Source organism: Pseudophryne corroboree, chromosome 6, assembly GCF_028390025.1.
Source record: "Pseudophryne corroboree isolate aPseCor3 chromosome 6, aPseCor3.hap2, whole genome shotgun sequence".
Lineage (NCBI taxonomy): Eukaryota > Metazoa > Chordata > Amphibia > Anura > Myobatrachidae > Pseudophryne > Pseudophryne corroboree.
The window spans coordinates 455613977-455628426 of NC_086449.1; the positions used below are offsets into that span (position 1 = coordinate 455613977).

The following is a 14450-nucleotide window of genomic DNA, read 5'->3' on the forward strand; positions in this document are numbered from 1 at the left end:
AGTGGGAACTTCATGGGGAAGTTTTCCACATAATTGTAAACCGTTGGGAATTACCAAAGGTGGACATGATGGCGTCCCGTCTGAACAAAAAACGGGACAGGTATTGCGCCAGGTTAAGAGACCCTCAGGCAATAGCTGTGGACGTTCTGGTAACACCGTGGGTGTACCAGTCGGTGTATGTGTTCCATCCTCTGCTTTTCATACCTAAGGTACTGAGAATCATAAGACGTAGAGGAGTAAGAACTATACTCATGGCTCCGGATTGGCCAAGAAGGACTTGGTACCCGGAACTTCAAGAAGATGCTCACAGAGGACTTATGGCCTCTGCCGCTAAGAAGGGACTTGTTTCAGCAAGTACCATGTCTGTTCCAAGACTTACCGCAGCTGCGTTTGACGACATGGCGGTGGAACGCCGGATCCTAAGGGAAAAGGCATTCAGGAAGAGGTCATTCCTACCCTGGTCAAAGCCAGAAAGGAGGTGACCGCACAACATTATCACCACATGTGGCGAAAAATATGTTGCGTGGTGTGAGGCCAGGAAGGCCCCACGAAGAAATTTCAACTCGGTCGATTCCTGCATTTCTTGCAAACAGGAGTGTCTATGGGCCTCAAATTGGGGTCCATTAAGGTTCAAATTTCGGCCCTGTCGATTTTTCTTCCAGAAAGAATTGGCTTCAGTTCCTGAAGTCCAGAAGTTTGTCAAGGGAGTATTGCATATACAACCCCCTTTTGTGCCTCCAGTGGCACTGTGGGATCTCAACGTAGTTCTGGGATTCCTCAAAACACATTGGTTTAAAACCAGTCAAATCTGTGGATTTGAAGCATCTCACATGAAAAGTGAACATGCTCTTGGACCTGGCCTGGACCAGGCGAGTGTCAAATTGGTGGTTTTTTTCTCAAAAAAGCCCATATCTGTTTGTCCATTCGGACAGGGCAGAGCTGCGGACTCGTCCCCAGTTCTCTCCCTAAGGTGGTGTCAGTGTTTCACCTGAACCAGCTTATTGTGGTGTCTTGCGCCTACTAGGGACTTGGAGGACTCCAAGTTGCTAGATGTGGTCAGGGCCCTGAAAATATAGGTTCCAGGACGGCTGGAGTCAGGAAAACTGACTTGCTGTTATCCTGTATGCACCCAACAAACTGGGTGCTCTTGCTTTTAAGCAGACTTTTGCTAGTTGGATGTGTAATACAATTCAGCTTGCACATTCTGTGGCAGGCCTGCCACAGCCAAAATATGTAAATGCCCATTCCACAAGGAAGGTGGGCTCATCTTGGGCGGCTGCCCGAGGGGTCTCGGCTTTACAACTTTGCCGAGCGGCTATTTAGTCAGGGGCAAACACGTTTGTAAAATCCTACAAATTTGATACCCTGGCTAAGGAGGACCTGGAGTTCTCTCATTCGGTGCTGCAGAGTCATCCGCACTCTCCCGCCCGTTTGGGAGCTTTGGTATAATCCCCATGGTCCTTTCAGGAACCCCAGCATCCACTAGGACGATAGAGAAAATAAGAATTTACTTACCGATAATTCTATTTCTCGGAGTCCGTAGTGGATGCTGGGCGCCCATCCCAAGTGCGGATTATCTGCATTACTTGTACATAGTTACAAAAATCGGGTTATTATTGTTGTGAGCCATCTTTTCAGAGGCTCCGCTGTTATCATACTGTTAACTGGGTTCAGATCACAGGTTGTACAGTGTGATTGGTGTGGCTGGTATGAGTCTTACCCGGGATTCATAAATCCTTCCTTATTGTGTACGCTCGTCCGGGCACAGTACCTAACTGAGGCTTGGAGGAGGGTCATAGGGGGAGGAGCCAGTGCACACCACCTGATCCTAAAGCTTTACTTTTTGTGCCCTGTCTCCTGCGGAGCCGCTATTCCCCATGGTCCTTTCAGGAACCCCAGCATCCACTACGGACTCCGAGAAATAGAATTATCGGTAAGTAAATTCTTATTTATTCCACACTATTTGTGGTACCGAAGCCGGACGGCTCGGTAAGACCTATTCTAAATCTGAAATCTTTGAACCTGTACATACAAAAATTCAAGTTCAAGATGGAGTCACTCAGAGCAGTGATAGCGAATCTGGAAGAAGGGGACTTTATGGTGTCCCTGGACATCAAGGATGCTTACCTGCATGTCCCAATTTGCCCTTCACATGAAGGGTACCTCAGGTTCGTGGTGCAAAACTGTCATTATCAGTTTCAGACGCTGCCGTTTGGATTGTCCACGGCACCTCGGGTCTTTACCAAGGTAATGGCCGAAATGATGTTTCTTCTGCGAAGAAAAGGCGTATTAATTATCCCTTACTTGGACGATCTCCTGATAAGGGCAAGGTCCAGAGAACAGCTGGGGGACGTAGTAGCACTAACCCAAGTAGTGCTGCAACAGCACGGGTGGATTCTGAATTTTCCAAAATCTCAATTGACCCCGACGACACGTCTGCTGTTCCTGGGAATGATTCTGGACACGGTTCAGAAAAAGGTGTTTCTTCCGGAGGAGAAAGCCAGGGAGTTATCCGAACTTGTCAGGAACCTCCTAAAACCAGGAAAAGTGTCTGTGCATCAATGCACAAGAGTCCTGGGAAAAATGGTGGCTTCTTACGAAGCGATTCCATTCGGCAGATTCCACGCACGAACTTTTCAGTGGGATCTGCTGGACAAATGGTTTGGATCGCATCTGCAGATGCATCAGCGGATAACTTTGTCTCCACGGACAAGGGTGTCTCTTCTGTGGTGGTTGCAGAGTGCTCATCTGTTAGAGGGCCGCAGATTCGGCATACAGGACTGGGTCCTGGTGACCACGGATGCCAGTCTGAGAGGCTGGGGAGCGGTCACACAGGGAAGAAACTTCCAGGGAGTGTGGTCAAGCCTGGAGATGTCTCTTCACATAAATATACTGGAGCTAAGAGCGATTTACAATGCTCTAAGCCTGGCAAAACCCCTGCTTCAGGGTCAGCCGGTGTTGATCCAGTCGGACAACATCACGGCAGTCGCCCACGTAAACAGACAGGGCGGCACAAGAAGCAGGAGGGCAATGGCAGAAGCTGCAAGGATTCTTCGCTGGGCGGAAGATCATGTGATAGCACTGTCAGCAGTGTTCATTCCGGGAGTGGACAACTGGGAAGCGGACTTCCTCAGCAGACACGATCTACACCCGGGAGAGTGGGGACTTCATCCAGAAGTCTTCCACATGATTGTGAACCGTTGGGAAAAACCAAAGGTGGATATGATGGCGTCCCGCCTCAACAAAAAACTGGACAGGTATTGCGCCAGGTCAAGAGACCCTCAGGCAATAGCTGTGGACGCTCTGGTAACACCGTGGGTGTTCCAGTCAGTGTATGTGTTTCCTCCTCTGCCTCTCATACCAAAAGTACTGAGAATTATACGGCAAAGGGGAGTAAGAACGATACTCGTGGCTCCGGATTGGCCAAGAAGAACTTGGTACCCGGAACTTCAGGAGATGCTCACGGAAGATCCGTGGCCTCTACCTCTAAGACGGGACCTGCTTCAGCAGGGACCGTGTCTATTCCAAGACTTACCGCGGCTGCGTTTGACGGCATGGCGGTTGAACGCCGAATTCTAAGGGAAAAAGGCATTCCGGAAGAGGTCATCCCTACCCTGGTAAAAGCCAGGAAGGAGGTGACTGCACAACATTATCACCGCATTTGGAGAAAATATGTTGCGTGGTGTGAGGCCAGGAAGGCCCCGACGGAGGAATTTCAACTGGGTCGATTCCTACGTTTCCTGCAAACAGGATTGTCTATGGGCCTCAAATTAGGGTCCATTAAGGTTCAAATTTCGGCCCTGTCGATTTTCTTCCAGAAAGAATTGGCTTCAGTTCCTGAAGTCCAGACTTTTGTAAAAGGAGTACTACATATACAGCCCCCGGTTGTGCCCCCAGTGGCTCCGTGGGATCTTAATGTAGTTTTGTATTTTCTCAAATCCCATTGGTTTGAGCCACTCAAATCGGTGGATTTGAAATATCTTACATGGAAAGTAACCATGCTACTGGCCCTGGCTTCAGCCAGGAGAGTGTCAGAATTGGCGGCTTTATCGTATAAAAGCCCATATCTGATTTTCCATTCGGACAGGGCAGAACTGCGGACGCGTCCTCAGTTTCTGCCTAAGGTGGTTTCAGCGTTTCACCTGAACCAGCCTATTGTGGTGCCTGCGGCTACTAGCGATTTGGAGGATTCCAAGTTGCTGGACGTTGTCAGGGCATTGAAAATATATATTTCAAGGACAGCTGGAGTCAGAAAATCTGACTCGCTGTTTATACTGTATGCACCCAACAAGCTGGGTGCTCCTGCTTCTAAGCAGACGATTGCTCGTTGGATTTGTAGCACAATTCAACTTGCACATTCTGTGGCAGGCCTGCCACAGCCTAAATCTATCAAGGCCCATTCCACAAGGAAGGTGGGCTCATCTTGGGCGGCTGCCCGAGGGGTCTCGGCATTACAACTCTGCCGAGCAGCTACGTGGTCGGGGGAGAACACGTTTGTAAAATTCTACAAATTTGATACCCTGGCTAAAGAGGACCTGGAGTTCTCTCATTCGGTGCTGCAGAGTCATCCGCACTCTCCCGCCCGTTTGGGAGCTTTGGTATAATCCCCATGGTCCTGACGGAGTCCCAGCATCCACTAGGACGTCAGAGAAAATAAGATTTTACTTACCGATAAATCTATTTCTCGTAGTCCGTAGTGGATGCTGGGCGCCCATCCCAAGTGCGGATTGTCTGCAATACTTGTACATAGTTCTTGTTACAAAAAAATCGGGTTGTTATTGTTGTGAGCCGTCTGTTCAGAGGCTCCTACGTTTGTCATACTGTTAACTGGGTTCAGATCACAAGTTGTACGGTGTGATTGGTGTGGCTGGTATGAGTCTTACCCGGGATTCAAAATCCTTCCTTATTGTGTACGCTCGTCCGGGCACAGTATCCTAACTGAGGCTTGGAGGAGGGTCATAGGGGGAGGAGCCAGTGCACACCACCTAGTCCTAAAGCTTTTATTTTTGTGCCCTGTCTCCTGCGGAGCCGCTAATCCCCAATGGTCCTGACGGAGTCCCAGCATCCACTACGGACTACGAGAAATAGATTTATCGGTAAGTAAAATCTTATTATTCCGATAATAATCGGACAGAGAGATTCCGTGGTAGAGGAAGTCCACCTCCCTCTGTTTCAATCTCGGCCATTTTTTGTATAATTCATCACAGGTGCTCCTGATGGGGTCATCATCCAGCCGTCTCTCAATTAATATGGCATTAGCCTCTATGTCAGAGAAACTGAGGCGTTCGCTGGCATCCTTTTGTATTAGCTCCAATGCAGAATCCATGGCAGCGTTGTTATCCATGCTGATTCACTTTAATGGAGTCTGCTGTTTACCTCACACTGCGGTAAGGACGTATGCACTTACAGTGAAACACCAAGTGAAAATAAAGGTAAAAAGAGAAGCTTAAAGGCTCTTCATGAAAGTAAATGTCCTGAGTAAAAGACGAAGAAAGCAGATGGTGCCTTGGCATAGATAGATGTCTCTGGTAGATGTATTATCCAACTGACAGCCATCCAATAATATACATGCAGAAGGTCCCGGCACTCCTCTTGTACAAGTTTAAAATGCTGCGGTGCCCTCCCAGAGGTATTACTCCTCAGTGTATAGAATGCAGAATGAGGGCGGCACTCACGCAGGCTGGTGCAGGTGTAGAAAAGGTCAGTTTATTGTTCCGACATGTTTCGGGGACTAGCCCCGTCCTCAGGGCCTTAACAACCCAAACTGAACATTAGACAAACATATATACCCAACCCAAAACTAACAATCATGATAAAATGCCACTCACCTGCTCCACGGCGCCATCCTGTTCATCCGGACGCCGTACAGCGCTGTCACGACGCTCACCCCTGACGTCATCCAGCAGCGCCGCGTCACCATCACCTAGGTAACCTGCTGCTGCTCATGCTGGGTGCTAGGGTATACTCGGTAATCCCACGCTGACGGCCCGTGATGTCATCTGGCGGCGCTTTGCAGTGTGGTTGCATTGCTAATCAAGGTGGTAGGGACGTAATGCTCTTTATATATGCACTTATTGTATGTATCTTTTGTGTTTAGTTTAAGCAGTTGCCACGGCAACCACACTGTTAGCCCCTGACACAAACTACTCTGTGAACCTGGTTACCAAGCAACGGCTACCTAGCAACTCAAGATCAACAAACGCGCTGAGCACCAGGCCACTGTGTGTGTCCACTGGGACTCTCTGCATTACTACAAATTATTTAATCAATATAATTTTTTTCTTCTCTTTGTTTGCTAAAGTGATCCTTAAATTTCTCTTAGATTGTCATAGACCACTTTTTCTTTTCCATATAAAATGCATATGTCTTTAGCATTTTTACGTGCATAGCAGGATTTTGTACCATTTGTTTCTAAAGCCTACTTATTTGTAATTTGTGCATGCTACTTATCAGCACTATATCAATGGCTATTCCGTTACCTAGTTATTTTATAACTATCATTATGTAGCCTAATTCAGGCTCTTTTTCTTTGATTACATCATATTGTCTTCAACCCTTTATTTTTCAATAGGTGAGCCTAACCTACCTCTCTCATCCACTGTCCGCTATAACACATAAGACAGTGGACAGCAGAAGGTGGGGTCCCCTCCCTATCCTCTACTTATCTCCTACAATTCTGTACCCTCTCATCCAGATGCGAGACCACTCTCTGCAATGCCCACAGTAACAGAGAATCTACGCTATTAACTGGACAGCAGAAGTACTCTTGTTGCTCATCCTCTATTACACTCTCTCATTTGTGTCCTAGTGTTTCAATTACTGCCATATTTCAGCGGAAACGCCCAATCTCATCCGATCTTGGAAGCTAAGCGTTGATAAGCCTGATTAGTACCCAGCTGGGTGACCACTTGGGAATATCAGGTGCAGTAAAGATTTAACCTCTGATCACAAACAGCAGAAGTGTTAGAGCAACTTCTGAACTTTCAAAGTCTGTACCTATTTCTTGACTACTCCCTCAATAACCTTAGATCATCACTATTATTTTTTGGCAATCTTGGTTTTGTTTTCTTATGAATGTCGTTTGGAATCAAATTCTTACAAACGTCTTTTTACCCTAGGATCTTCTCTGTAGCAAACATAGCTTCTACCAGGGGATTACCATTAGTTAATTGTCATTTCAATTGTGAATTATATTATAATTATACTTACTTGTGCTCTCTATCTTGATCAATTAGGCCAATAGATTTCTAATAACCTACTATCACTTCAATTGTGATTACATTTCAATTTCATTTATTTGTGCCCTTTATCTTGATCACCCAGGCATATATTTTTCTACACATATTTCACCACAGGTGCTCCTAATTTGTTATCAGGCTTATCCTGATCTTTGCTAATTAATTTTGAATCAGATTCTTCTCTCCCTGTGTGGAATTTATCAACTATTTTATTTACATACTTTATACATTTGAACACATTTTTCTGTGGAGATTGTTACCAATATATGTATACTCTGTGTATTTGAACATTTTTCTGTATCAAACCTCCTTTTTTTTATGCGGAACTAAATTAAAAGTTAAGTTTTAATAAATGTACAATTTTCAAAGTGTGCCCCAACACAGAGTCTTTCTTTTTTCTCTTTCCTATCCAATTTATTACTGACTCTGGGAGCACCACCAACCTATAATAATTATCAGGTACCTTTTTAAAAGGATCTCTATGCTTAGTATTGTTGGTCAGCTTAACAGTTTTCTACAAGTTTTGTACAAACCCATGTTCATTGCTATAATAACCTTCCTGTGCGGAACCAAACCAAACCTCTCTGTTAACCCTGACACAAGGGTACATATGTTTAAGGGGAAGAAAGCTGAGGTAAATTTCCCTCCTCTCATGAAGAAAAAGAGCGGGAATCTCCAGACAAGAGACTGCGGTTTCCCACAAAGAATTCTCAGGGAGTATCCTTTCCCTACTAGGGCCAGGATACGATGGGAATCTTCCCCTAGGGTGTCACGTTTGCCCAAAAGGTAGCGCTGTCTTAACAGCTATCCTCAGGGATCCTGCAGATAGCATACAGTAAAAGTACTTTGAAGTCCTTTTACACACATTCTGGTACACTACTTAGACCGGCGATTGTGTCGGCATGGGTTTATAGCGCTGTAGCAGCGTGGACAGATACCTTATCAGCAGTGATTGAGACCCTAGTATGTATATATATGTATGTATATATAGATAGATAGATAGATATATATATATATATATATATATATATATATATATATAAAAGATGCTGTCTTAGATATATATATAAAACATGCCCAAAGAGACATTAGTCTACTGGGTTCTAGAGTCAACGCTATGTCGATTTCTGCTTGATGTGTCCTGTGAAGGCTGAGGATTGTGTGGAGAAGGGATCTCGGACCTGGTCTCCACAGCTGTAGCTGGTAATTATGATCTTTTGCCTTATATTCCCGCACAGCCTAGGAAAGCACGACATTATCAAATGCAGTCCTTTCGATAACAAAGAAACAAGAAAGTCCGAGGTGCGTCCTTTCTTGCCAGAGGCAGGGGCAGAGGAAAGAAGCTGCACAACACAGCTAGTTCCAAGGAACAGAAGTCCTCCCCGGCCTCTACAAAATCCACCGTATGTCGTTGGGGCTCCACAGGCGGAGCTAGGCCCGTTGGGGGCACGTCTTCGAAATTTCAGCCACAAGTGGGTTCACTCCCTGTTGGATCCCTGGGCAATAGATATTGTGTCTCAGGGATACACGCTGGACTTTGAGGAGATGCCTCGTCACCGACGGCCCTGCCGGCTTCCCCCCACGAGAGGGAAATAGTGTTAACTGCAATTCACAAATTGTATCTTCAACAGGTGGTGGTCAAGGTTCCCCTCCTTCAACAAGGAGGGGGTTATTATTCGACCATGTTGTAGTCCCGAAACCGGACGGTTCGGTCTGACCCATATTGAATTTAAAATCCCTGAACATATACCTGGAAAGGTTCAAGTTCAAGATGGAATCGCTGAGAGCGGTCGTCGCAAGCCTGGAAGGGGGGGGATTTTATGGTGTCTCTGGACATAAAGGATGCATTGTAATTGTCATTACCAATTTCAGACGTTGCCGTTTGGTCTCTCCACGGCACCGAGAATATTTACCAAGGTAATGGCGGAAATGAGGGTACTCCTGCGGAACCAAGGGGTCGCAATTATCCCATACTTGGACGATCTCCTCATAAAAGCGGGATCAAGAGAGCAGTTGCTGATCAGCGTAGCACTTTCTCTGGAAGTGTAACGGCAACACGGCTGGATTCTAAATATTCCAAAGTCGCAGTTGGTTCCTACGGCTCGTCTGCCTTTCCTAGGCATGATTCTAGACACAGACCAGAAAAGGGTTTATCTCCCGATAGAGAGAGCTCAGGAGCTCATGACACTAATCAGGAACCTATTCAAACCAAAACAGGTGTCAGTGCATCACTGCACTCGAGTCCTGGGAAGGATGGTGGCATCATACGAGGCCATTCCCTTCGGCAGGTTCCATGCGAGGACCTTTCAATGGGACTTACTGGACAAGTGGTCCGGATCACATCTTCAGATGCCTCGGTTAATCACCCTACCCTCCAGGGCCAGGGTGTCTCTCCTGTGGTGGCTGCAGAGTGCTCACCTTCTCGAGGGCCGCAGATTCGGCATTCAGGACTGGGTCCTGGTGACCACGGATGCAAGCCTCCGAGGGTGGGGAGCAGTCACACAGGGAAGAAATTTCCAAGGTCTGTGGTTAAGTCAGGAGACTTGCCTTCACATCAACATCCTGGAACTAAGGGCCGTATACAACGCCCTACGTCAAGCGGAGATCCTGCTTCGCGACCAACCGGTTCTGATTCAGTCAGACACCATCACCGCAGTGGCTCATGTAAACCGACAAGGCAGCACAAGGAGCAGGGTAGTGATGGCGGAAGCCACCAGAATTCTTCGCTGGGCGGAAAATCACGTAAGCGCACTGTCAGCAGTGTTCATCCCGGGAGTGGACAACTGGGAAGCAGACTTCCTCAGCAGACACGACCTCCACCCGGGAGAGTGGGGACTTCATCAGGAAGTCTTCGCACAGATTACAAGTCGGTGGGAACTGCCACAGGTGGACATGATGGCATCCCGCCTCAACAAAAAGCTACAGAGGTATTGCGCCAGGTCAAGAGACCCTCAGGCGATAGCTGTGGGCGCCCTGGTGACACCGTGGGTGTTCCAGTCGGTCTATGTATTTCCTCCTCTTCCTCTCATACCCAAGGTGCTGAGGATAATAAGAAAAAGAGGAGTGAGAACAATACTCATTGTTCCAGATTGGCCACGAAGGACTTGGTATCCAGATCTGCAAGAAATGCTCACAGAGGACCCGTGGCCTCTTCCTCTAAGACAGGACTTGTTGCAACAGGGGCCCTGTCTGTTCCAAGACTTACCGAGGCTGCGTTTGACGGCATGGCGGTTGAACGCCGGATCCTAGCGGAGAAAGGCATTCCGGAGGAGGTCATTCCTACGCTGATAAAGGCTAGGAAGGACGTGACAGCTCAACATTATCACCGTATATGGCGAAAATATGTTGCTTGGTGTGAGGCCAGGAATGCCCCTACGGAGGAATTCCAGCTGGGCCGTTTCCTTCACTTCCTACAGTCAGTAGTGAATTTGGGCCTAAAATTGGGTTCCATTAAGGTCCAGATTTCGGCCCTATCCATTTTCTTTCAAAAGGAGTTGGCTTCTCTACCTGAAGTTCAGACGTTTGTAAAGGGAGTGCTGCATATTCAGCCCCCTTTTGTGCCTCCAGTGGCACCTTGGGATCTTAATGTGGTGTTGAGTTTCCTGAAATCCCACTGGTTTGAACCACTCAAAACGGTGGAGTTGAAATATCTCACGTGGAAGGTGGTCATGCTTATTAGCCTTGGCTTCGGCTAGGCGTGTGTCAGAGTTGGCGGCTTTGTCACATAAAAGTCCCTATCTGGTTTTCCATGCGGATAGAGCAGAATTGCGGACCCGTCCACAATTTCTGCCGAAAGTGGTTTCATCCTTTCATATAAACCAACCTATTGTGGTGCCTGTGGCTACTACGGACTTGGAGGATTCCGAGTTGCTTGATGTAGTCAGGGCTTTGAAGGTTTATGTAGCAAGAATGGCTAGGGTAAGGAAAACAGAGTCTTTGTTTATCCTGTATGCTTCCAACAAGCTTGGTGCTCCTGCTTCAAAGCAGACTATTGCTCGCTGGATCTGTAACACGATTCAGCAGGCTCATTAGGCGGCTGGATTGCCGCTGCCAAAATCAGTTAAGGCCCATTCCACTAGGAAGGTGGGCTCTTCTTGGGCGACTGCCCGAGGGGTCTCGGCATTACAACTTTGCCGAGCGGCTACTTGGTCAGGTTCAAACACTTCTGCAAAGTTCTACAAGTTTGATACCCTGGCTGAGGAGGACCTTGTGTTTGCTCAATCGGTGCTGCAGAGTCATCCGCACTCTCCCGCCCGTTTGGGAGCTTTGGTATAATCCCCATGGTCCTTACGGAGTCCCCAGCATCCACTAGGACGTTAGAGAAAATAAGATTTTACTTACCGGTAAATCTATTTCTCGTAGTCCGTAGTGGATGCTGGGCGCCCGTCCCAAGTGCGGACTTCTTCTGCAATGCTTGTATATAGTTATTGCTTAAATACGGGTTATGTTATGGTTGCATCAGGGTTGACCTGTTGCTCTGTTGTTGTTCATACTGTTGACTGGGTATGTTTATCTCAAGTTATACGGTGTGATTGGTGTGGCTGGTATGAATCTTGCCCTGGATTACCAAAATCCTTTCCTTGTACTGTCAGCTCTTCCGGGCACAGTTTCTCTAACTGAGGTCTGGAGGAGGGACATAGAGGGAGGAGCCAGAGCACACCAGAATCTAAATTCTTTCTTAAAGTGCCCATGGCTCCTGTGGAGCCCGTCTATTCCCCATGGTCCTTACGGAGTTCCCAGCATCCACTACGGACTACGAGAAATAGATTTACCGGTAAGTAAAATCTTATTTTTCATTTTTTTTTTTTTTTTTACATCATAATTCCATATGTGTTCTTTTATAGTTTTGATGTCTTCAGTATTCATCTGTAGAAAATAATTAAAATAAATAAAAACCATTGAATGAGAAGGTGTGTCCAAACTTTTGACTGGTACTGTATATGTATATAATATATATGTATTTCTGCATTGGGGTACACTGGTATTCCACAGGGAATAACATCGGGTTGTAGAGTTGGATCTTGATCCGAGTCACCAACAGGATGCCTTGCACCGCCTCCTCTAGATCCCCGCCTCCAGGCACTGGAGCTCAGTTTGTAAGTTGGTGCCTGCAGTGCAGGCAGGTAACAGGATGGGCTGCTCTAAGCATCCCTGAAAAGAGCTTTTCTGAAGAGAAAGAAGACTTCAAGGGCCGCAGCACAAGCACTAGATGCTATATGTCACACTGACCTATCGTGCTGCGGCTCCATCACCTCCCCCAGCGGTGCTGTATACTCCTGCGCCCTGGTTGCCGGGTACTTACAGCGGAGGCTCTCCGGTTCCCATAAGGCACATGTCACCGCTCTGCTCTCCTGGATCGCGTGGCCACATCATCTGGAGGAGTTAAGAAGGTCCTCCAGGCGGGACCCGCCGAAATCGCGATCCGGCGCGGTCTCCGGAGACGGACCGCGCTGCTGGCGTGGACACTGTGGCTGTGCAGGGACCCCACTATATCCATCAGGGCAAGGGGCACAGGTCGGATTTACCAAAATCCGTTTACTATATGCCCCGCAGTACCCGGTGGTGAAGTCCAGCAGAGAGGATAAGGCTCTGACCTGTAGACCCTCCTCCAGCGTCAGGCGGCATCTTCAGCAGATGTTCCTGCCCTGGAGCTGCATCTCTCTCTTCACCTCACTTCCTGTGAGCGTTTGGGCACCATTACACAGAGCTGCGCTGGTCCTGGGACTGCTGGCCACTGTCTTCTCTGTGAAGCCGCCTGCCTCATCAGCGCTGTGCATTTACAGGACACTTAAGTATTCTACATGTCATTTAGACCGTAGAACAAGTGCATAACTACAGGGCTATTTAGTACAAGTATCCTGTGATATACATACAGTATTTTCTGTGTATTGTTATATCTGTATAAATACATGGCTTTACTTAGTATTGCTAGTCCAGTGCAGTTTTATTGTTTGTAATAATTTCTGCATTGTACATGTGACTGTGTGTGCCCATAGCTGCTGTGCGGTTCCTATTCCGTGTATCTCACACACATTGCTATCCCTATATTCTGTACCCTGAGGGTGCTAAGTGCGTCAGGGTCTTAGATATATAGATATAGAGACAGAGAGAATACTACCTTGGTATTTTTCTCTGTGTATTTCAGTCACCATATACTTCTTAAATCCTCTGTGTTCTGCATCTGCAGTCACACTTCACTGGGGGTTGTTGTCTGGTGCTTTGTCTGGCTATTGTACTGTTACTCCCTAAGGCTACGTTTCCAAATAATGTCTGCTACACAGGGTGGGAGATCCGTGGCGGATCCTGCGTCATGCAGTGCTGACGCCGCGGATGCACCTGAGGAAAATATTCCAACTGGGGGTCCAGTACCCCTCGGTCAGCTTGCAGCACCGGTGGCACACCAAGACCCACCTTGGGCTGCTTTTTCTAATCTGCTGACTACGCTAGTAACAAGACTTGTTGTGGGACCTCCTGTGCCATTGCAACCACATATTGTCACTGCAGTTAATCCGCCATGGGCTGCTACTCTGTCAACTCAGTTACAGCAATTAAATCAGTCTTTGGTTAAACAAAAACCTAACCCTCACCCTCCTAGGACCAAGGGGTGATCTAAGCGGGCCTTCCTTACAATCCACGCATGTTTCGGATACTTCATCCGATGAAGATGTAGTATACACTGATCCTTCAGACACTGATGCAGATGCTTCTGAGGGGGAATCTATTTCACAGGTGGATGCTCCTGACCTTTTTGGAGGCTATCAAACTGATTCTTCAGATTGATGATGAATCTGCACCTCCAGATTCGTCTAAGAAACCTGATAGGTTCAAACGTCAGAAGGTCACTAAATTAGTTTTACCCCATTCTGACCATTTAGTTGACATACGTCAGGAATCCTGGGAGTCTCCAGGAAAGAAATTCTCCCCGTCTAAGAAGATGCTAGCTCGTTATCCCCTTGCTGCAGAGTTAAGTAAAATTTAGGAAACACCGCCGCCAGTGGACTCGCATGTCCCACGTCTGGTGGTGTCCTCTACTCTGCCTGTTACTTCCGTCACCTCTCTGAAGGAACCGACGGATAAGCGTGTGGAGGGTTGCTTGAAGTCTATTTACACCCTTGCAGGTGCTGTGCATAAACCCACTATAGCGGCTTCTTGGGCTGCAAAGGCTATTGAAACCTGGGCTCAAGAAGTTGAAGCGGAGCTACCTTCTACTCT

General features: G+C 47.3%; 1 protein-coding gene and 1 non-coding gene across 2 annotated transcripts in view; both read left to right on the plus strand.

Annotated features, from left to right (window-relative positions):
* MOV10L1 (Mov10 like RNA helicase 1) overlaps nt 1-14450 on the plus strand; it is a 432265-nt gene that overhangs the window by 226088 nt on the left and 191727 nt on the right. The window lies entirely within an intron of this gene.
* On the plus strand, nt 6815-6933 carry LOC134938134 (5S ribosomal RNA). Its single transcript, XR_010180769.1, has one exon. It is a non-coding gene; the product is annotated as a 5S ribosomal RNA (ribosomal RNA).